Source organism: Sylvia atricapilla, chromosome 20, assembly GCF_009819655.1.
Source record: "Sylvia atricapilla isolate bSylAtr1 chromosome 20, bSylAtr1.pri, whole genome shotgun sequence".
NCBI lineage: Eukaryota > Metazoa > Chordata > Aves > Passeriformes > Sylviidae > Sylvia > Sylvia atricapilla.
In genome coordinates, this window is record NC_089159.1 from 2,551,717 (window position 1) to 2,560,936 (window position 9,220).

Below are 9,220 nucleotides of genomic sequence, written 5' to 3' on the forward strand. Positions count from 1 at the left end.
AATACCGTTTAGGAAAACACAGCTATGAAACCTGACCGCTTGGAGAGCAGTTGTAAAATTTGCTCTTTATTTACAGCATTCTGACATATTTACATCTATCAGCAGACTCTTTCTAAAGCCACCCAGAGAGCAGAGTGTCAGTTTAACTGGGGAGGGAAAGGAGTCCTGTATTCAAGGAAGGCCCCAAGATCTTCCCCTGTGTCCCTGGGGGAGCACGGAACAGAGCAGGCATTTTCTTCTTATTCCACACCCCCCAATCATGGCTACTTTAAACCAGACCAGCAGCTCCTTGCTCTAAACCTGAGCTAGCAGGGCAGCCTCTCAGCCACAGGAGAATAGATGTACAGGGCAGGGAAGATTAATATTCTTGGAGGTTTTCCTTAGTCTGCAGGAAGCCAGCACAAAGGCACTAATAACCTCTTCAAGCAGAGAACATTTCTCCTGGGGATAATAGCTCAAGGATAGAAAGAGAGAGCTTTTATACTATAAAAGAACATTATCTTTCTTGTATGAAAACTAACTGGTTTTGGCTCTTTAAGTGCAGAACTAAGTTACCTTGGTTTTACCTCTGCACTTGCACCTGCGTAAGGACAATTTTGAAATGTCAACAAAATATTTTTTAAGGAGCCTCTCTTATGCCTCCTCGTTTGCACTTGTTTCATAACACAGGAATAGGAATTAAAGGCCTTCACTACAGTTCAGGCAGCTTGCCAATACCTATTTTATAGCAATAAAATATGTACAAATTAAGGAATCTCATGTGGAAAATTCATTCAACAGCCTCAAAAGCCAAGTGAATGGTAATTACTTCAAACACAATGTGGTGGCAATCAGACAAGATTGGATCATGCTTTTAAATGTATGTCTGAATTTTTAAGAACCAAGATAATTATGAATTATGAAAATAACTCAGACAACACTACAGCAAATACAGTGTTTGTGGAGTAAGACATCTTTAAGGAACAGAGGAGTTAATTCCTACACCTGCATAGGAATAATCAAGGGCAAATATGGGGCTGATATTTTATTTCCTTACTCCTAGATGTCATTTTGTACTTTTGGATGGCTCATGGGTGCCTTGAAATATGGATCAAGTGGAAGGATATAATATAAAATACAAGTAAAAGATTTATCCTGCTTACCAAAAACAATGAAATTTCTTTCTAGTTCATGCTCACATATATTGCAGTATAAAAGTAAATTTGCCTTCTTAGTTCTCTGTGTGTTTTCTTCAATCTGGAAAACAATCTCAATGCTCATCCACTTATGCAATGGCAGCTGAATAAACACAGTGGGTTCATTTCCCACAGGTAAAGCTGAACAGAACTTCTGGGATAATTAACCACCAGAACAGCACACCTCAGGGTATGGTTGAAATTCCATCTGTGAAATCCTCAGCTCTATACATTTTGCTACAAACATGCCAAACCACAACCAGCTGTGAGGGGCTAGAAAACCTCTTGTATAATGCTGAGCGTCAAACTGGTTGACAACAATAATTTTATAGGTGAGCATGAAATCAAACACAGTAAGTACTAGGGGAGAAGGAGTGGAAGAGGAAGTTTTCAAAGGACAGCTTGGCATCTGTCTCCCATGGAAGACAAATTATGCCTGAGACTTTGAAAATTGTCTCCACAGACATCCAGCACACTGGAGCCAACTGTGTATTCATTACATGCTCAAGGATTCAAGCTCTGTTTTGCTGTGGATTATTATCAGGACACTTACAGGTTTCTCTTACCTGGATTTGCTTTGCCCAAAGACATGCTCAAGGACTGAAGAGAGAATCTGCCACAGTAGAAGCCTATGACATTAAGAATGGCAGCAAAAAGTCAGTAAAGGAAGAAAAAGGTTCATTTCATTCTAGAAGAGCTTGGGGACACTGGTGACATTTCAACAGAACAACTCAAATTTTGGAACTCGTTGCCACAAGATGCTGTGGGTATAGAATAAAAACTCAAGGAGGGATTGGACACATATCACAGAAAATAAATCCCAAAAAATCCTAACAGTGCTTCTGGCTGAGGAGAGCTGTGCTCCTATCTGAGCTATAGAGACTTTTCTGGGGAGAGTTCCCTCGGTGCCAGCCCCTTTTCCTGCAGGTCACATCAAGTCAGGGCACCCCAGGGAAGGATTCATCCCAGGAAATCATTTCCATCTACAAGAACTCTAAGCCAACACTTAATTAACCCAACTGTTATGCACTGTAACTCAATTCCAGTGGATAAAACCTATAGTGCAGAGGTTGATGAATCCAGCTCAGCCAGAAGAGCAGTACAGTCTCTATAAAGTACTTAAGGGGAAAAAAAAAAAACAAAACAAAACAAAACAAAACCTCTTAATTATCATTTCAAAATAGCAAAATATGTAGAGATTACCCTCTCCAACTGAGATGAAGTAGGAAAAGGTCTTTAACTATAACCACCAGCAGAAATCCCATATATTCTGTTAGTTCCTGTTTTTATCAAAAATTGAACTCAACTCCATAAACAGGTTAAATAAGGCATGGGCCTGAAGTTGCCTGACATGACGTGGTTTCACCATAAATCAGCAAGATTAAAAAAACAACTTTGGATTGCCCAAAGCTATTGAAGAGATGCTTTCTTAAAAATTTGCTAAATAAAACCAATTTCAGATTTACTAGCTCAGCCACCAGCATTACAGTCCCAGAGTATATTTCCCATGTGTCCCACACACAGCCAGGATCAGCAGCCGGCAGAAGGCTGGGGGGGGGGTCACAGCACACAAACACAGCGACAGTCCAGTGACTCAAGAGAATAAACTTTCCACTATCACTTCAGGATTTCTTTGTAAAATCACAGGTTTTACAACATGTTTAAATCATAAATGTTGTTGCAACAGTCCTCTTATTAGAGGGTAAAAGTGAGCTGAGGCACAGACTTCTTCTTTATCACAGCATGAAAAGGGCCCTGGTTTATTCCTTTTCATGGCTTAGTCAACTTAAATCCAACCATTCACTGACTCTGGCTGCAGCAAGCTCCTCCTGTAGGTTTCCCTTGCAGCTTTTGACTGCTGGTTATTTCCTGCTAAACTCTGACTGCAGGGATTGGTGTGCAGACTAACTGAAGTGATCAGTTCACAAACTGACTGCAGCTTTTACCCAGCTAGACTGTGACTGCAGGTTCCAGCAACAGGCTCTAACTGCAGACCCAGGCTGACCTCACAGCAGGGATTCTCTCCTTCATACTCATCAAGATTCCTCCTCCATGAAGAGCCTCCCCTCACCAGCTCACCCCTCTTTTATCTCACTCATCCTTATTGGATATGGCTGTGACTCATCAGGTTTGAGCCTGTCTTGGTTAATTAACACAGCTGTTACTTATGAGGGGTGAGGTCACCTGTATTCCCTTCTCCAGGATACAACAGCCATTGCTGATGGTTTAATTGATGGGCTTCTAAAGGGTAGTTTGCTCCATGCAGATTGCACTCTTGGCCATGGCACTGTTGGCCCTGGAGGAGGGTGGCAGAGGTGCAGTGTGTCCCTGGTACAATGGGTGAGGCCAGCGTGGGGAAGTGGCCCAGGTGACCCCAGGATGGCTTCACTTTGGCAGCAGCTCAGTGGCACTGCTGCCTCTGCCTGATGAGCTCTGGGCCCTGCGTTTGCTGTGCAGTGTCACATCCACAGTGGGGTTTGCACTGCAGGTGCACTCACCTGCACAGGGAGAACACCTCTTCCTCCCACCTCTGTCCAGCACACCAACATCCAAAGCTGCTGAGAAAACATGACCTGCTAAAGGTGGAACTATCTGACTAAGCCAGTCCTGGCTGTAACAAATACCCACCCAATTCCTTCACAGTGGCAGTCATTTGTCTTGCTACAAGTCAAACAGGATAACCTAATTCTTCAGTGTAACTTGAGAGTGAATAGTTGTTTTCTGGGGAGATATTATATACTATATACTATATACTATATATTCTAGAAGTATTTCACAGGGAGCCTTTGTTAACACTAGCAACAGCATGGTAAGGTCTGGTATCAATTAGAAAACACTTCATTGACTCCGAAACCTCCCCATCCTCTGTGGCTGTAAACCAGCCGAGGCTGCCTTGGCTGTGTCACCAAACAGAGCCCCAGCCCCCTGCCCAGAGCCACCCAGGGTCACTGAGGGGATGAGACACATCCTCTGACTCCAGAGGGGAAGGGAAAGCTCCCAGTGCCCTTCCTGCCCTCTCCCCATTCCTGAGGACCCTGCCCACCAGCTGCTGCCTCCTGTGCCTCTGTTGGGCTCTAACTCAGGCTCCCAACATAAGCCCTGTTTGAGCAGACTGCCCCCAGTGCTGCTGCCACACTCAGTGTCACACCTGCTGCCACCCTCAGTGTCACCCTCGGTGTCTCTGTGCCAGCACAACACCTGGGTGACCATGAGCACCCTCCAGGCTGGTAAGGGCAGCTGCATTGTCACCAGCTGGGCTGAGGAGTGACAAGGACTGACTGCAGAACAACCTGCCCTCCTTAATGCACCTGGCTTCCTCTGATGAGGGAACCTGATCTTCTCTTACAGGCATTTCAGCAGTACCTACATGATCAATCTGTGGGATTGATATATATTTTTTAAGCTCATTGAAGTTCATAATCTGGAATCTTTATTCTTCCAAGTGCTTCTTCACTAGGCTATGTCATGCAATAGACACGTTTTTTCTCTTTTTTTTCTTGAAGTTGTGAGTGAAAAACAAGCCTTTTTAAATCATTTGAGTACTTGGGGAGGGAAATACTTGTTGATTTTTTTAAATTGTATTTCCCTCCCTTTACTGTTAATGAAAGATCAGTTAAGGTCAGGTGTGGGAACAGTAATATCCCCCTCTTCATTCCTGCCTTTATTTTTTTACTGACTTTTTAGCTTCTGGCAAAAACATCTACTGTGAAGCAGGAAAGAAATTAAAGTTCTGGCAGTTGATAAATTTCAAAACCAAAGAAAGAAAATACTGGAAAGCATAGTAACAAAAAAAAAAAAAAAAATGTGACAGAAGGTGAGCAGTGAGGAAAAAGTGAATAAACTGACTGTAATCCATTTTCATAGAATAACAAATTTTCATAGAATGTTTCACAAATTATTTAAGAGCAGAAGATTGTGCTGTCTCAAAAATGAAAATTATTTAATGATGCTTTTCTGCCTCAAACTTGCAACATAAATTTCTTGTTTCTCACCTACATTTTTTCTGTACCTTCATACCTGGACGATTCATGTTTTCTATCAGCATCCTCCTCCTACTGAAAAAGTAAAGGAAAATATTTTCATCCTTGGAATCCTAATACTCTGTAACAAGAAATTTAAACCAACCTTGTTTTTGAAAAAGTTCTGCACCACTCATGTCTCTCTAGTATTAAATCATTACTTGAATTCTTTTGCAGAACTGGCAATGGCAAATTCAGTGTGACATCTCCTTTGTTTCAGGATTTTCATCCTCAGTCACTGCTGAACCTGTTTCCAACACTGCCAAATAAGTGCTCTGTACTTACTGTAGAGTAACAAGAAACCAAACATAATGTTCAAGACATGATGTGAAAATGACCATAAATACTTCTTGTGAGATATTGGAAGTAGCAGATGATGCCTTGATTGTGGAGGGAAAAATCTGAGGAGTTTGCCAGAGGAATTCCTCCTTCCCTGCTAAAAGATGAAGATCCAATACTAGTCCTGATTTTCTAGGGGCCTCTGCATATGTGTGTGGTTTAATTTAAAGAGCCTGGATTTTCACTAAGTAGATACCAAAATTGATTCTGCCTCCTTCAGGTTGAACATGGGGAAATGCTGACTGACAGAATCACCTGAGGGTAATAAATCTGCCAAGTGTTTTGTTAAACAGCCATTCAGTCTGAAATGCACCCTGGCATTCTGGAATAACAATGGGCTACTGTAACGTGTGGTGCATTAATTATAGAGTTGACAAGAAAATTACCCTTCAAGCCAAGATTACTAAAAACTTTACTAGGCATTTTTTCCCCTCCACTGTTAAATACAGTATTCAGAGCAGCCCTCCCAGAGGTTCTGCCCACCTCCCCCTGCAGAGTTAACCAGCATGGCAATAAAGGTCCAAGGAGAGCTGCACTAATATGTCACTGAGAACATTGGTTGCTTCCCCAAATTTTATTGTAGCTGCTAAATGATAAATGATGAATAGCAGCATTAAAAATGGCCTTGGCTTTCCTCAGTGTAAGTTTTTCTGATAAAATAAAACAGAATAAAATGTTGCTTCAATGTGTGACTGGATCTACAGCAGGCATCCTTGTGGATCCCTGGCAATCTGTCTGTGAAAATAACCCCACCCTGGCTTTCAAACACTCAAGAACTGGCGAGAGAGAAGGAGCTCCTGTTTGGAAAAGAATGCAAAATTACTAACACATTAGTGTAAGGACACAACAGAAATGGAAATGCTCTTTTATGAACAGAACATAATTTGTGTTTTGTCCAGTCAAAAAGTCCTCTCTGATGCCTTGGGCAGTTCCTGAAACTGCTGCAGCTCGGGGCTAAATCTGGACACCCTCAGCAAAGCAGAGCTTCAGCCCAGGGCACCTCACCTGTGTGTGCCACAGGTACCTACAGCAGCAAAGCCTCTTTGAAAAAAGTGTGTTCTTCCACAGTGGCATCCTGAGTGCAGGGTGTAGAAAGAGACCCCAAGGTCCTGAGGGGCTGTAGGTGACTTTTCTCCGGTGTGATTCCTTCCAGGGTGCACTTTTATTCAGAAATTTGGAGATGTGAAAAATTCTGTGTATGAAAAAAAACCACTTCATCACAGATGACTAATTTTTAATTTTATTACATTAACTTCCTAAATACGATTACCAGTAATGCATTTGCTTTTTAGAATTAGAATCTCTCTCAACACCCAGCCCAATTCTCCAGTGAGTGTTCAGCATTCATGCACTGCTGCTGATATGGAAAAGCATTTCTAGTATTGCCAAGACAGAAGTGCTTACTACCAAAGAAGTGTTTCAAAACTGTACTAAAATATACTCTGTAGAGTTGAAAACGACGTGTTAGGACTAAAGAAAATATTACATGTGCCATAAGTTGAATTAAAACTCAAAGATAAGCATAAACCTGAACACTGAGTTTCCTACAATTTGAGGTAAAAGCATGACTTATAATCAAACACATCTGGAAAATGACACCACTGAGATTTGTCACCCTGAGGAAGAGTCTACAAGGATACATGTTTTTAACATAATGCCACTCATCCTTTAAACAGGGTACAGAGGAATTCTTGGGGTTTACAGCATCATTTTAAAAAGTTACATCTTTTATAGTCTCTTTTACTGTAGGTTCTGTAAACTTACTATTACAATAAACGAGCAGACATCATGGATTAAAAGACCACTCTAGTTTCAACTCTCATAAACCCCACTTTAGTAAACCCCATTACCTTGTAATTTATTCTAATGTGGTATGTATTTCCTTTTAAAATCAATTTCTTTTCCTTTGGCATGTCTCAATGCCTTTCGGGTTAGCTCTTGGGTAAAAAAGCCCTCATAGCTCAAGCAAAACCTTTCTATTTACCTCAACAAATTGTATCTTTTTCTCTTCTTCAGAAGTTGTGAGGAGCTGGGTACCATAACACCATTTTCTTTCAAGAAAAGCTTCAGATGAAGCCACAGTGTGGACTGGAAGCTTGAAGAAAGCAAATGAAATAATACATGGTGCTCTCCTGGTGACCAAGAGGGACTGCAGCACCAAAGAGGAAACAATTCTGAGCAGCAGGATGGGTCAGCTAACATCAGCAGAGGTGCCCTCTTGATGACTTAAGCTTTAGCTTTCATATTTTTTGATTCTGTGCTGCTTAGGGGTGTAGTTCTGAGCCTCATATTAAGTGCTGGTAAGCTGTCTTTACATAGTAAGTACACAAAACAAATCCTTCTCCTGCTGCACACCAAGGAAAACTTTCAGCCCAAAAGCACAAATAACAGTGGATTGAAGAGAGAAAACAAGAAGGATGGGACCTCACAGCCTGGAGCTGGAATTGGACAATTAAACCCCAATGTGCAAATGGACCAAAACTTATATAAGTGTGAGACCTTGTGACCAGTCATCTATTTTGTGACCATTTTGTGTCTACCTTGGGTGTAGCCTTGGACACACTCTTGTCCTGCCCAAGGTGTATCCTGGAGCCTTTCAATAAACATCTACTTTATCCTCTAGTTCTGTTCAGTCTCTGTTCCAGGTCAGCCTTTCCAAGGCATCACTCTCAGGGCTGCTGTCAGTAACCCAGCGTGGGCCAAGTTACTGCCCAGTTCCAGATGCCTGTGACCTTGGGGCAAGCACAGCCTGGATGTTACAGCTCAACTCCTCTTGTAGAAGGCAAACCTGTCTAGTTTCTGTCCCGGCTGGAAAATGGCTTAAAACTCTTGTGATAACAGCACAATTTTGTAAGGAAAAGTTAAAAAATTCCCAAATGAAAGTGGTCTGAGTGGAGAACTTCCGTAGTGTGAGGTCTGGCTGATGGGAAGGAAATTTAAGAAGAGACAGAATGCAAAGGATGAATTATGGTTACATAAACAGCACAGAGAGGAGGAGTCGTTGTGCAGAGTAAATCAGTGCCTCTGTAATAGTGAAACATGAAACAACACCTCTCATTTCAAGTGTTTGAAGCCCTCTTCTCATCTCTCCTACTCCACTTCCAAAAGTGCACATCCACAGGCTGCACAGATGGAGTCCCACTTCATCAGCTCTAAGGCAGAGTTTGACATTGAAGTGTTGTAACTCTCAGGGCTTGTCCTGGTTTAAATATATATTTCCATCATCTGCAGATTTCATTTTCCCGAAAGATAGGTATTACACACTTTAGAGAATGGATCAGATTTCCTTCAATATCTGCACATCACCTCAACATTTCATAACGCATCAAAAGAACCAACAGAGAATGGACTAAAGAACAGGCCTAAAGTCTTCCTCACAATTTTCACTGACCAATTTTTGCCTTATTGCCATCATCTTGACGACTGAGTGCCTTCCACAGATACCAGAGATCCACAGATACCACATTGTCTAGCTGCACTTGTCAAATTCTGTCTGAAACCTCAGTACATTGTTTTTGCCATTGCTCCACTGTGATTGTCTGACCTGTCCAACATGAACCACACCACTTCAGTCACAGCTTCATCAGATCTACAGCTTGGAGGAGTCAGCTGTGACCACAGACTTCAAGCAGCAGCAACTGCCCAACACTCTGAAGCTGCTCAAATATTCACTGACATCCAGAGCCC